The 15473-nt window shown below is 43.8% G+C and overlaps 1 protein-coding gene across 2 annotated transcripts in view; it reads left to right on the top strand.

Moving 5' to 3' along the window:
• LOC121627425 (pseudouridine 5'-phosphatase) overlaps positions 1–15473 on the top strand; it is a 51815-nt gene that overhangs the window by 9182 nt on the left and 27160 nt on the right. The window lies entirely within an intron of this gene.

Here is a 15473-nt window from a genome sequence, read left to right as displayed (position 1 = left end):
CAATAGCTGCCCTCTTGCATTAATCATTGCATTCAGCATCATTGCAAACAATTCTGCATCTGAAGCAAATAAAATGAATGAACAAGACGCTGACCTTCCTATTTTAGTGAATGTGTTCATAAGCTCTTGACATTCTGTTATTTACGTACATGCACAACTGAAGGAACAAATGATGTCTTGGAAATCTGACCATGATCCAGTGTGTTGACATGTGACTGTGTGAACATGCAACAAAACACTGATACAAAGGATGGAAATGATGTTGCCCGTAGCTGCAAAGGGCTGCAATAACATGTTACCTGTTCTAACATGGAGCACTGCAAGCTAATGTAGCACTTTGTTATTTTTTTTTTATAGCATTAGGAATAAAATGGAGCAAATATAGTTAGAGTATCTTGTTAATCATGTAGATGACTGGACACAATCTTGTTATTCTAGTCATCAAGTGGCCTTGAACAATGTCCACAATGCTATTGCTATTATGAATTGCTATTATTATTTGTTGTATTATGAATTGTATTAAATTCTTTAATTATGCAGGGTGCTCCTGCTATTTAAAGGGCACATTATTCAAATAGTTAGCTCCTCCCACATGCCTGCTTCACATCGCATCTGCAATTTAAATAGTGCTGCGCCAGGTGCAGGAACACCTGGCTTTTAAAGAGGATTGCAGTTGGGCATGCCCTAAATGCACTTGTGCCATGCACTTCAGACCATGCACTATAGATTGTTTAAATAGATCAGAAACGAACAGTTGTTCTTGGTCTGATATCTTCACCTTATACCTAATGGTGAACCCTGGCAAGGCAACTTACATTTGGCTACTTTTATCCATTGTGTCACTCTTTTGGTCATTATCCAGAGCTCATGAGGGTCAGGACAAAGATCTGGTAAATCAAGACCGTCGCCTTCAGGCTCATCCCCCTCTTCACAACAGCATTCCGATGCTCTACATTATTACTCCATTCATCCATCCATTATCTATACACAGCTGAATCCTCAAGAACACAGGATACTGAAATTCCATCATTTGGGCTAGTGACTCATGACCAACCCAAAGGTTCCCTCCTCTTTTTTCTGGCTGGAGTACCATGGCTTCAGTTTTGAAGTTGCTGTACCCTCAGTCCCACAAGGTCACATTTGGCTGCAAAACATCCTCTTGCAGTAGAGGTCGTGGTCTTACGAAGCCAGTTGAACCACGTCACCCATAAAAGCAGAGTTGCAAACTTGCAGCCACCCTACTGGACACTCACTGCACAGCTGATGCAGAGATTCTGTTCATGAAAATCACAGAACTGATGACAAGGCACAACCCTGGCGGAGCATCCCCTGAGAACGTGCTTGACTTCCTGCTGAAGACTTTGACACACCTCTCAGTGTGGTTGTTGTGAATTGTACTGGGACAGTTACCACATGCCATACAGCACAGCTTGTAGTAAATGCTCCATTCTCCTGCTGTACCCTTCACAAGAATCCCAGTGAGGACATGGTCAGAAATCTGCTCTGAGTCTGCAAAACACATGCAAACTAGATGGGCAAACTCCTGTGACTCCTTCAGAACCCCCGCAAGGGTAATCACCTGGTCCACTGTTCTGCGAGCAGAAGGAAATTGGCACAGCTCCCTCCGAATCTGCAGTTTGGACAATCAATCCAAGTCTCTTTGCAGGTACCCTGGCGTAAGCTTCCCCCAATAGTTGGAGCAAGCTCTCTGGTACCCTTTTTAAACCGTCAGGACCTGTCATTGAAGAGGGTGTGTACCAAGACAGCCTTGTGTCCTGACCCCTTCGTCAGCATCTTTCAGCAAATCTCGAGCCCTCCTGATGCCTCCCCACTGTTGAGCTTTTTGACCACTGCAGTGACAATACTAGAAAATGTACAAGGCTTTCTACAAGCCAACAAACTCTGCCTCTACTGTGGAGGATGTGTCAGGCATTGTAGAGTGTTTGGTCTGTATTAGCATGCCTTGTTCCTAATATACACCACCAAGCCTAATTACAGCGCAATAGATAATCAAGGATTTACAGTTGTATTGGTTACCAAAGACATATGCCATATACATACTGAATCTAACTGAGGAGGCTTGGTTAGGTAATAGTGGTTTTGGTAGTTGTAGTAGTAAGTCTTGGGCTGGGTAACCTTCATTGTTTTCAGTTTCAGCTTAAATGTCTCAGTGTTTGACTATAAGAAATACTGTTAAATTGATAAAAGTATTACTGTAAATAGGGATCAACCATGTGTTGGCAACCTCTAGTACTTGATAGATTCTGGTGGTGCTGTAGACACAGTTCAGTTGCTACTCAGGCAGTTTCAGTACCCAGGCTTAAATAAGAGCCCCCCCCCCCCAACATAAAGGAACATCAGATGCTCATTATTCAGCAGGTCTACTAATGTTCTAAACCTTAATCTTAAAAAAAAAAAAAACGAGATAGGAACCACATGTCACATTTTAACTATAAAACCCTGCATTTGCGAAAGCCCTCTTGATAATATAAAAACCAAGGTGGGTTCAAAAAGCAATTGTTCAAAAAGCGAGCAGTGATTGCATTTTCCTCATACTGAATTTAGATATTTACAGCCTAATTTAACAGGGAAATGTGAGGCATCCAGTAGATACATTCTCGCTAACTCCTCTCCTCTCCTCTCACTTAAAAGGCTTTTTGCTGCAAATAGATCTGCCCGTGGCACCGCGCACCTGATTTTTTAATCTGGAGCCAGCCTCGGTTAGGGCTGGCATTTTTCTTGATGAGATATGATACCGAGGCTCAGAGGGGGAATCGACAGAGTGTTCAGCGGAATAACGAATGATGATGCGTCACTCCCTGGCTCCCACTCCGTGACAGTGGAGTGGAGGAAGGGCGAGAGGCAAAGATGCGAGACAGAGGGAGAGAGACGGAGAGCAGACAGAGGGAAAGCTGGAGGGTGGAGGATGGAGAGGAGGAGGCAAACAGAAAAAGAAACTGTATGGAAATAACACACATCCAATTGTCAGTTCTTGCCCTAATCTCAACTCTGATGAAAAAAAAATAAGAGCTTGTTTTTATTCATTGAGAGACATGACAAACAGGCAGAAGAGCAGATGCTTGCCACATATTTAAGTCCACACAGACAGACCTAGACTCAGTTATAAAATGGTTTGTAAAATATACTGACTTTGGCAATTAAAAGATTTTTAACAGCACTAAAATGAAACATCATATTGACAGTTATGCAAGAATAACAAAAGACCTGCTGTACCACCTTAATGGCTGTACTAGTTTCATTTTCAAAAAATACAGGTTATATTTTTTAAAATTTTATTCACTCTAGTAATCCCAAACTGGGAAATGAGTCTCTGCATTTCACCCGTCGCTGATTTACTGAAACACACACATGCACATGCAACATGCAGTGAGACACACAGGAGCAGTGGACTGCCACATCAGGTGCCCGGGGATCATATTGGGGGGTTTAGTGCCTTGCTCAGGGGCACATCAGCCGGCTAATGGAGGGGGGGAGTGAATACTCCACCACACCCAAGTTTCTCTGCCAGTCCGGTGGGGGGAATCGAGCTGGCGACCCTCCAAGCCGCACACAAGCCGCTTCTCCAACCTCTAGGCCACGGCTGCCCCCAATATATAAAATATATAATATATAAAGTATATATAATATACTGTATTTTTAAGACATATTCCATACAGCTGTCAGCTCACAGTACCAGACGCTTCAATTAAGTTAATCACACACATCCACGTTATTAATCATTAGCACAGAACAGTCATTCTGATAAACCTGTTTCTGTTGTTTGGATGTCTTGACAAGTCTTGACAAGTCGTCGCACTGGAATCTAATGACAGCTGACTAGCGTTTCCGTCGGCCTCACCTCTTGCCACCAGATAATGCCTCATTAACAAACAATTTTCTTTCAGTCTGTCCCTTTCGTAGCTGGTTAGATTTTTTGCAACGTGATAGCCAAAGCCACATTGTGCATAAAGAACAATTTGAATGAATCGTATTAATTTGATACATCCAGCTCCACCCCAAGTCATTTTACTATAATTTACACCTGCTGCTGCTAGAGGGTGCTAGTAAGTAAGGAGAGTTCTATTAAGGAAATATGGAATATATATATATATATATATATATATATATATATATATATATAAAAACTACAGGAAGAACTCTACGCTCTACGATCAGAGTTTCACTTAAACCAGAATGGTCACATCCATGATGCAAATCTCCCGTTCCACCACATCCCAAAGATGCTCTATTGGATTGACATCTGGTGACTGTGGAGGCCAGTTGAGTACAGTGAACTCATTGTCATGTTCAAGAAACCAATCTGAGATGATTTGAGCTTTATGACATGGTGCATTATCCTGCTGGAAGGAGCCATCAGAAGATGGGTACACTGTGGTCATAAAGGGATGGACATGGTCAACAACAACACTCAGGAAGGCTGTGGCATTGAAACGATGCTCAATTGGTACTAAGGGGCCCAAAGTGTGCCAAGACCCCACACCATTACACCACCACCACCAGCAGCCTGAACCGTTGATATAAAGCAGGATGGATCCATGCTTTCGTGTTGTTGACGCCAAATTCTGACCCTACCATCTGAATGTCTCAGCAGAAATCAAGACTCATCAGACCAGGCAACGTTTTTCCAATCTTCTATTGTCCAATTTTGGTGAGCCTGTGCGAATTGTAGCCTCAGTTTCCTGTTCTTAGCTGACAGGAGTGGCACGGGGTGTGGTCTTCTGCTGCTGTAGCCCATTTGCCTCAAGGTTCGATGTGTTGTGCGTTCAGAGATGCTCTTCTGCATACCTCGGTTGTAACGAGTGGTTATTTGAGTTACTGTTGCCTTTCTATCAGTCGAACCAATCTGGCCATTCTCCTCTGACCTCTGGCATCAACAAGGCATTTCCACCCACAGAACTGCCGCTCACTAGATATTTTCTCTTTTTTCGGACCATTCTCTGTAAACCCTAGAGATGGTTGTGCGTGAAGATCCCAGTAGATCAGCAGTTTCTAAAATACTCAGACCAGCCCGTCTGGCACCAACAACCATGCCACGTTCAAAGTCACTTAAATCACCTTTCTTCCCCATTCTGATGCTCGGTTTGAACTGCAGCAGATCGTCTTAACCATGTCTACATGCCTAAATGCATTGAGTTGCTGCCGTGTGATTGGCTGATTAGAAATTTGTGTTAACGAGCAGTTGGACAGGTGTATTGCAATTTAATCAATATCTGAAAATTATACTATACAAGGGCCACACAACTGCTGAGGTAATACAACATAGGAGGAGTCAGAAAACTGAAGTGTGTCCTATTTAGAATGATTTTATGAAAATGTTCCATGCAAAAGCAAATATATTACATGGTGTGATTTAATGTGGCATTCAGAATGCCAGGGGCAGAGCAGCAAAAACTCCATGTCCCCTCACTGTGAACACTGCAGTTCAGTGGCCTCACAGGTGAGTAATGTGGTGTCAATGCTGCTGTCTGAGCTGACCAAAAGTGAAAGAAAAAGTACCGCTCTCTTTTCCATGGAGAGCAGAGACATTTTTCAGAACTCCAAAGTAACTCTGTTGATGAGACAGGAGATTTTACCAAAGGTGTGCTCAGCAGCCTGAATAAGATTAATGAAACATGAAAGTGAGCTAGTTCATACTCACAATGATAGGGAGGGAGAGGAGCGGTGAGAACTAGTTCTTCCCCGGTCATTAATCATACAAGGCATTACACCTGGGGAAGGCCTGATATTCCACATATTCAAATCAGGTACAATTAAGACATGAACATTTCTATCCAAACATTAAATTGGCCCATTACTGCTCTGACAAAGCTTACCGTATTCACCCCATGCCTGCCGTCATGAAATACACACCAGCCCATAGATTATTAAGTGCATATCTGAATTAATTTTTTCTCTGAAAATGTTAAATGTGCTGTAGGGAAGTGGTTGAGGCCACTTTTTAAACGGCAAGCGGTCATTGATTGTTTCTACACTGAACTTCATATAAATCACACTCAAAAATCACCTGTCCTGTATGTCCATTGCAATGTGGATGTATTGAGTCAGACGTGATGTTCCTCTGACAGCCTCCTCCGTGGCTGTGGATTTTGGTTGCGCCAGTCTGGATACAAGAGCATCCCAGTCTCTGTTTTTTCTTATTACCTTGATTAATTATTAATCAGATAAAAAGAAAAAAAAGCTAATTTTTTTTTTTAGTTCCAGCATTTTATTTGAAAACTTATTCCTCAACTTCTTGTACAATGCTCTTTCATACAACAGACAAGACCACTATAATAAAGAAATGGAATTCAATAAATGGACATTGGCAGACCTTTCAACCTTCCAGTTTTTTCTGGGATTCTCCGATATTTTACCCTTCTCTGACGCTGACCTCCTTTATTATTTTTTTTTAAATTAGCTTCAACCCTTATAAAATGAAAAGTTGGCTGTCACGTTGACAGAGAGCAAAACCGAGTGGGCTATTTTCTGTGTTTTGCTACATACTCGTGTGGTGCATTTATACTCTTCCATCCATTGTTATCACTCTCTTCTACCACTTGTCTCGCTTGATCTTGACAAATGGAAAGATAAAAATGAATGAACAAATATGTTAAAAAAAACGCAACACAGGACAGGACAATAAAAGACAGACCAGACAACAAAAACAAAGCCCAGAATGGAAATCTGTAGGAAGGCTTGCCTCTAAAAATGTGTTCTAGAAGCTGCTTGAAACAGTCCAAAGAGTCAGTCATCTGATAGGGAGAAGATGTTTCCAGAGGGTTTGGGCTAAAAGAGCAAAGGCACAATCGCCTTTTGTTTTGCAGTTTGAGCGGGGGACGGATTAAAGGCCGAGATTAGGGGATTGGAGTGGTTGAGAAATGGAATACAGAATAAAGAGATCAGAAATGTTAAAGGAGCAAGGTCATGCAGAGCCTTGTAAGTAATCAGCAGGATCTAGGAGGTTATTTTTTTACAGGCAGCCAGTGGAGGCAAGCAAGAACAGGGGTGGGACCGTCGGCTAGTTTTAGTTAATTGCCAGCTGCATTCTCAACTAACTGTAAATGGCTTCGAGCAGCTTGACTGAGACGTGTGTAGACAGAATTACAATAATCAAGGTTGGAGAAAATGAAAGTGTGAATCAATAGTTAAAGACCAATGGAAGACAACATGTATCTAATTTATTGGGGCGTCTGTGGCTCAGGGGGTAGAGTGGGTGGTTCGATCTCTGGTGTGTGAGTGGGTTAATGCGTAATGAGCAGGTGGTCTAGCTACCACATGGGAATGGGTGAATGCAGGCTTGTGTTGTAAAGCGCATTTAATGGTCGGCAGACTAGAAAAGTGCAATATCAGTACAGTCCATTTACCATTTTGCAATATTTCCGAGCTGAAGAAAACAGGACTTGATATGCTTAATAACATGTAGGTCAAAAGGCATATACTGATCAAGATTCTTAGTGATAGATGTGATATTTGAGTGGAATGGACTAATGAACTGTGGAGGAAAAGTTATCAGGACCAATTACATGAATTTCTCTTTGGTCAGAGTTTCGGTGGAGGAAATCAAGAGACATCCATTCCTTGGTGTCAGCTGAGCAGTCGTGGAGGGAAGACAGTTGATTCAGGTTGTTAGGTTAAGCAGAGGAATTAACGTAGTGACAAAGTAGATAGCCATGTCAGTCACTTCCTGTAATTCATCATGTGAGCTGCACAAGGCTCGCCATTGGCTGACTTACTCCCCCCACTCCATGCATCATAACAGACCCAACAAATTACTGATGAAATTTGTTGCTAGCTATTTTTATAATGGATTGTAATCGATTTAATCAATTAGTTGTTGCAGCCCTAATGCAGAAACAAGCCTGAGTGTCGGTTACTTAACTGTAATTATGTGCATAATATATGGTCTTGTTTATGTGTGTATAGTGCAAGTGAAACACATGCTGTGATGCAATCTGTGTTCTGTCTGATGGAACGGATCATCAGATATGTGCATATAAGACAGACAATCGAGAAAATGTGTCTGAAATGCCTCCTGTTAGAGTGATTTTGGGATTCACTGTGTGTAGCCTTGTCTAAAAGTAAGGGGTATGTGGACAGTGGTAAGGGTCAAGCCCAGGGCAGGATTGATGTGTGGATACACCCCGCATTGAGTTAATGTTCGTTTAAATCACCCCTAGGCCACAGCTTGCTTCAAAATATTAGAGCAACAAAGATTGGGTTAACAAGCTCCTACATTAAGTAAGTGAATACAGTTGGGTGGTGAGAATCAGATACTGGTTGTGTCCACACCACAGCACCAAAGAGGTATAAATAGAGGTTTGGTTTGCTTTCTCGTGGCAGGTGATCACCCACACACAGTGGGGCTTTTGCAGTTTTCCTACTGCCATCTTTTATTCATCCCTCCATGGCGGGGGTTTGGTCAGGATAGCAGGTCCATCAGTCAGGGCCTGTCGTGGGTCATCGGGGGTCCTTGCTGGTTGTTTGACCCTTGATCAACATATAAAGTTTTAACAACACACCATGTCACTATGCAGCTCTTGCTTTTTTTTTACGTTAGAAATATCTTGTGCCTGCTTTCTCTTACCTTGTTTTAGAGTCAGTCCTTCATTCTGGTGTCTCATCCCAGCTGGACTAATGTCACAAGCCTAAATAAATCATTAGTGGAAAAACCTGCAGCTGAATAAATGCTGCAGCAAGACTGTAAATGCAGAGCTCAGTTCTCTGCTGTCTTGGTGTCAGTGCACTCAAAAAAATGACTGACCCCAAAACATTGACTTTAAGTATTTTAATTACATGAAGTTTTTCCATGTAATTTTATTAGGCAAGTTCAATGTGAGGGTTCCATTTAATTCAATGTGTTTGTACCATGCAGAATCAGTGTGAATACATTAACTAAAGTTAATGCAAACATAAACATAAACTTCATGTGTTTATTCAGTTAAAGGCAAGGTAAACTTTCACATAAACCTTATGTGTTTATTCAAATATAGGTAAGGTGAACTTTCACATAAACCCTATGTGCTAAAGTATACAATAATGATGTATTTCAAATATGTTTGCATTTAAAATCACAAAGCAACACAGCATAGATCTTACAGATTTATTGGCAGTAACTTCAAAATTACAGTAACTAAATGTGTCTACACCATATGGATGTCACTGTACACCTGTGGCGTTGGCACTTGAACATTGTTTAAAGCCGCTTCACAGGCACCACATGCCCTGCTCAATTCAATCAACACGTGTCAGGGATCCAACCACAAAATACATCCCATCAGGAATATACAAATGCCACCATTTCCAAGTGCAATGCAGTTGGCCTCATCTCATTTAAAAAGGTCAAACCTTTTCTCAATCTTCTCCCTCAATCCTCCTTGTTAATTTGGATCTGTGAAATTACAGCAGAACAGCAGTTGAGTTTATGTGGGGTGGGGGCAATCTAACAAAACTGTACAAATCCTTACTGTATGTAACTGTCCACCTGACCCCCAGGGATGCAGCTCCAAATTAACGAGGAGGATTGAGGGAGAAGAGAGCTCCACATAACTATTTAACAAGCTTTGCACACATCAATATTGGGAATGTGATGTAATTTGGTTTACATCGGTAATAAGAAAGGGCATCTTCACATGCTGGATACACATACAATTGCTACACACATAAGAATTGTTTTTAATGAAATAACCTGTGATGACGTTAAATAGTCAATTTTAAACATCCTTCAAAGCTTCCAGACTAACGTGGGCTGACATGTTACAGTCAAATGTCACTGTAACATGAAGTCATCATTTTAACAAAATTTTCAGAGAAATGCAAGTCCATTGCTGCTGTCCATCACTAAGGACCAAATAACATTGATCAGTCAGTTTTGGTGTCTCTCTTCAACTGGAACAGGATAATAAGTAATGTCAATGAAAAAAATGGCCAAAGGGTCCAGAAGTAGGTTCGTCCAACAAATGCTCCATCCCATCCAACAGCACATTATATGAACAATCCACTATTTCCACAAAGTCAAAGTGGCAGTAAAAGATGAAAAATGTGGCTGGCTCAATTGTTCAGCCCCTTAACTTGTGATTTCACTGTAGCATCTTTATTTTAAGTGCTTGGACCTTTGGAGACAGTCGGTTACCATCCAAGTTCATCAGCACTTTCTGGAAGAACTCAAATGTGAATTTAAGTTCTTGGGGATAGCTGAGGTTGAGTGTGTAGATGAGCCCAAAAAGCATAGCACATCCAAAGGAAATACTTCCCAGATTGCAGTTCCACGCCCTCAATCACCACTCCAACATCTTCTGGCTTTTCCTCATCATTGGCACCCTCTTTTTGGATCACGTAAAGCCCCATGGTGGTCTGTGCAATGTCTCTCTCAACTTCCTCGGTGTTGGCGTTCTAATGGTAAAAAACGATGAGCATTTTGAAATGCAATGATGAAACATTGCAAGACTTAAAGCTCACAGTAAAATGCAATTACTGACCAAGTACACCTTGATAAGAGTGTTGCTGTCCTCACTGAGATATGCACAAAGGCCTCTGAGTACACAGCCCTTCTTGACTTCGATGTCCTCACTCTGCAAAGGAATGTATATGAAAAATTAAAGCTATTAATTTTTCAAGACATTTTCCAACACTTATCAGATCTTTATCACCAATAACCCCCACAAGAGGTGGAGAGGAAGGTTGTAGAGGTAAACATACATGGACATTGGGAAGTGGAAGGAGTAAGGAAGATGAAGGAGAGGAAGAGAAGATTCAAGAAATAGGGAAGATTGAGAAGAGGGTGGTCATGTAAAGAAAAACTGAAATTTTAAGAGATGAGGGGAAGAGTGGAAGGGAGAAGTAGAAATATGAAATACTAAAGAGAGGAGGTTAGAGGAAGAGCAGAGTTCTTTACGGGTTTGACCTGTGAGACATGTAAGGTCGGGTGAATTTTCATGGTGGAAGGGAGTTTCAACCGAACCGCACTAGGGTTCACAATCTTTTCTATAGAAAAAGGACCCACAAATCGAGGAGCCAGCTTCCTAGATTCAACCTTAAGAGGAAGATCTTTAGTCTTTAACCAAACCTCTTGTCCCACAGAGTAATTAGGAGCAGGGGCACGGCGACGGTTAGCCTGGTGCTCCATTCTCTGGTTGGAGCGAAGTAGTGCTGCTCGAGCCTTTGTCCAGGTTCTTTTGCTTTGCCTGATGAAGGCTTCCACAGAGGGGACAGAGATGTCTTGCTCCTGTGAGGGAAACAGTGGGTGTTGATAACCCAGGGAACATTGGAAGGGGGATAGACCAGAAGAAGAATTAACCGACGAGTTATGTGCATATTCCACCCAGGATAATTGGTCACTCCAGACTGAGGGGTTTTCAGAGACTAGGCACCTGAGGAAAGTTTCAAGAGACTGGTAAGTGCGCTCAGTCTGACCATTAGACTGGGGATGAAAACCAGATGTTAGACTCACAGTAGCTCCCATAGCTGAACAGAAGGATTTCCAAACCTGAGAGGTGAACTGAGGTCCTCTGTCAGAGACAATATCTGAGGGAATTCCATGCAGCCTGAACACATGATGGATCAACAGGTCTGCAGTCTCTTTGGCTGATGGGAGCTTCGGCAGGGCAACGAAGTGGGCAGCCTTAGAAAAACGATCCACAATGGTTAAGATAGTGGTTTTACCTTTAGAGGCTGGGAGTCCGGTGACGAAGTCCACAGCGATGTGGGACCAGGGCCGTGAGGGAACTAGCAAGGGCTGCAAAAAACCAGCACTAGGTTGGTTAGAGGTTTTGTTCCAGGCACAGGTGGGGCATGCAGCTACGAACTCCCGAGTGTCTTGCTCCAACGTGGGCCACCAGAATCTTTGTTTCAGAACATCCAAGGTCCGGGAGGCACCTGGATGGCAGGTGAGACGGGAGGCATGGGCCCATTGGAGGACCTGGGAACGGACAGAATCTGGAACAAACAGAGCATTATTAGGACCATTACCAGGATCAGGGTGTTGGTCTTGGGCTTGGCGAACCTTGTTCTCTATCTCCCATGTTAGGGAGGCAACCAGACAGGTTGGGGGCAGGATGGTTTCCGGGTCTCTGGAGAGTTCGTCACTAGAGAACTGGCGAGAAAGAGCATCAGGTTTGATATTACGTGAGCCCGGGCGGTATGTTAGTGTGAATCTGAATCTTCCAAAGAACAAAGTCCACCGGGCCTGTCTAGAATTCAGTCTCTTGGCAGAGCGAACATATTCTAGGTTTTTATGGTCTGTCCATACAATGAATGGTTGCTCTGCTCCCTCAAGCCAGTGACGCCATTCCTCTAAAGCTAGTTTCACAGCTAATAATTCTCGGTTTCCCACATCATAATTTCGTTCAGCCGGTGATAGGTGGCGGGAAAAGAAAGCGCAGGGATGAAGCTTATTGTCTGTGGGGGATTTCTGCGAGAGTACTGCTCCCACTCCTGTGTCAGAAGCATCTACCTCAACCACAAACTGAAGATGGGGATCTGGCTGAATCAGGATGGGGGCCGTGGTGAACCGCCCCTTAAGGGAGAGAAAGGCCTGGTTAGCTTCAGGGGTCCACAGGAAAGGACGGGATGTGGAAGTCAAGGCTGTGAGGGGAGCTGCGACCTTACTGTAGTCTCTGATGAACCGGCGATAAAAGTTAGCGAAGCCCAAGAACCGTTGCAGCTGTTTCCGTGTCTCGGGTTGAGGCCATTCAGAGACGGCTGACAGCTTAGCAGGATCCATCTTGATTTGCCCCTGAGAAATGATGAATCCTAGGAAAGACACAGTGGACGCATGAAACTCACATTTTTCGGCCTTCACAAAAAGGCGGTTCTTAAGTAGGCGTTCCAAAACCAGATGGACATGTTGAACATGCTCCTCTTGATTCCTGGAATAGATCAGGATATCATCCAAGTACACAAACACAAAGCGGTTTATCATGTCTCGGAGTACATCGTTGATTAGGCTCTGAAAAACAGCAGGGGCATTACTGAGTCCAAATGGCATGACCAGATACTCAAAATGTCCAAGTGGGGTATTAAAAGCAGTTTTCCACTCATCTCCCTCTTTGATCCGAATGAGGTGGTAGGCATTTCTTAGGTCCAATTTGGAAAAGATGGTGGCACCGTGCAAAGATGTGAAAGCAGAGTTTATGAGAGGAAGTGGATAAGTGTTCTTTACCGTTATGTCGTTCAGTCCCCGGAAGTCAATACATGGCCGAAGAGTCTTATCCTTCTTGTCTACAAAAAAGAAACCGGCTCCAACAGGTGATGAGGATGGACGGATAATTCCTGCTGCTAGAGAGTCTTTAATGTAGGTTTCCATGGCGGCCTGTTCAGGTTTAGACAGGTTATAGAGTCTACTACTTGGCAGAGTAGCTCCTGGTAATAATTCTATTGCACAATCATAAGGTCGATGGGGGGGCAAGGATAAGGCATCTTCTTTGCTGAACACAGCAGCAAGATCATGATAAACCTTCGGAACATTAGTCAGGTCAATTGGTTGGGGAGGAGGTTTTCAGAGGCTGGAGTTAGTGCAGAACGGAGGCAGTTAGCATGACAAAATGGACTCCAGGATTTAACCTCTGCTTTGCACCAGTCAATAGAGGGGTTGTGCTTAACGAGCCAAGGATAACCCACAACTACTAGAGGATGTGTATTTTCAAGCAAATGAAAAGAAAGTGTCTCTTGGTGATTACCTGCCATTACAAGATTAACTGGAACCGTCTTCCTCCGAACCATGGCTAGGGACAAACCGTTCAGAGACCGAGCCTCCAGAGGTGTCTCCAGGGGAACAGAAGGTATCTGAAGTTGTCTGGCAAGCTTGCAGTCTAAAAAGTTTTCCTCAGCCCCAGAATCAACCAAAACAGATACAGGAACAGAGTGGGCCTGAAAACAGAGAGAAGCAGCGAGTTGCAGCCGTTGAGGGGAGGTTGTGGAGGTTTGGCTCACCTGTATGCTCCCCGTTACAGGTGAGCCAGGTCTTTTGCTGTCTTCTTGGGGCAGGAAGAGATGTAATGTCCCGCTGCTCCGCAGTAGAGACAGGAATTCGTTGCTCTCCTCTGATCTCTCTCCTGCTGCATAAGCCGTGCTCTGCCGATCTCCATGGGTTCAGGGGTGGACTCGGGTGGTTGCAGGACCTGGGGTTGCAAAGAGGTGGGACCGGGACAAACTGGGGCTGGATCTGTTCGCTGGATGCGCTCCTGTCGTCTCTCCCTCAGACGATTATCCAGACGAATAGCTAGGGAGATCAGTTCATCCAGATCCTTTACCTCATCACGAGTGGCGAGTTCATCCTTTAAACTTTCTGTTAACCCTCTGTAGAACGTTCCTTGGAGGGCTGTGTCGTTCCACCCACTCTCCGCCGCCAGGGAACTCCACGGAATACTCCGCCACACTCCGTGCTCCCTGTTTCAGAGAGGTCAGACGATTCCCTGCCTCACGTCCGTGAATTGGGTGGTCGAAAACCTTCTTCATCTCTGAGATGAACTGAGGATAGGAAGCACAAACGTCACCTTGTTTTTCCCAAACAGCAGTGCCCCAATCTCTTGCAGATCCTTTCAGTAGCCCAATTAAATAAGCTATTTTTGCTTTTTCAGTGGCATACGAGAAAGGCTGAAGCTCAAAAACCAGAGAAACCTGTGTTAAAAAGGCCTGGCAAGAGCCTAAATCTCCTGCGTAACGTTCAGGGACTGGAACAAAGGGTTCACGGAGTAGCTGAACTGAGGCCGGTGGGGCACTGGCAGCTGCTACGCCAGAGCTACTAGCGGTAGCGGGGGGATTAATTGGAGGAGAAGCTGAGGACGTTAAGGTGGACAATTTACCTGTTAATTGTGAGACTTGATTTATCATTGTGTTAGTAGTCGTGATGAGGTTTTTAATCAATTCATCGTGCTGACCTAGTAAGGCTCCATGACTATCCATAATGTGCTGAACCATCTCATTAATGGACGCGCCGTCAGCGCTGGTCCCATTGTCCGCTGAGCTCATCATGGCCAGTCCGTACTGTCACGGATCAGGTTCAGAGGCCCAAACGTGGACAAAGACACAGCAGACAGTAGCGTCCAAAAGAAAATATTTATTTACAATCACAAATGTTAACACAGGGAGTGGTGGTCAAAACTACAAAACAAAGCTACCTGTGCTTACTAGCAACTAGGCGAAAAACTACCAGAACACAAAACTAGAATGGAGAACTAAACAGGTTAACAAGGCTAATAAATTAAGGATCCTATAAAGGCTGAACTGAAACAATCAACAAGAGATCAGAGCTTACTGACAGACAGAAATGGGGAATGAGAGGGAGTACACCCAGGGCTGGGTGGCGTGGCAGTGTGGCTGTTGCTGGCTTGTAATAGAAGGTGAGTGAAGGCAGTTTTCCAGGCAGGTCAACCAGAGGCAGATGAGTGTGGCAGGAGGGATCTTCAGGCGGCAGAGAGGGTCGGAACTAGGCAGAGAGAAAGCAGGGTTAACAAACAGAATTTTCGGAATGCGAGTCA

Source organism: Chelmon rostratus, chromosome 24 (genome assembly GCF_017976325.1).
Source record: "Chelmon rostratus isolate fCheRos1 chromosome 24, fCheRos1.pri, whole genome shotgun sequence".
Classification (NCBI taxonomy): Eukaryota; Metazoa; Chordata; class Actinopteri; order Chaetodontiformes; family Chaetodontidae; genus Chelmon; species Chelmon rostratus.
The sequence above is the reverse complement of the archived record's forward strand: the minus strand, read 5'-3'. Positions and strand labels throughout refer to the sequence as shown.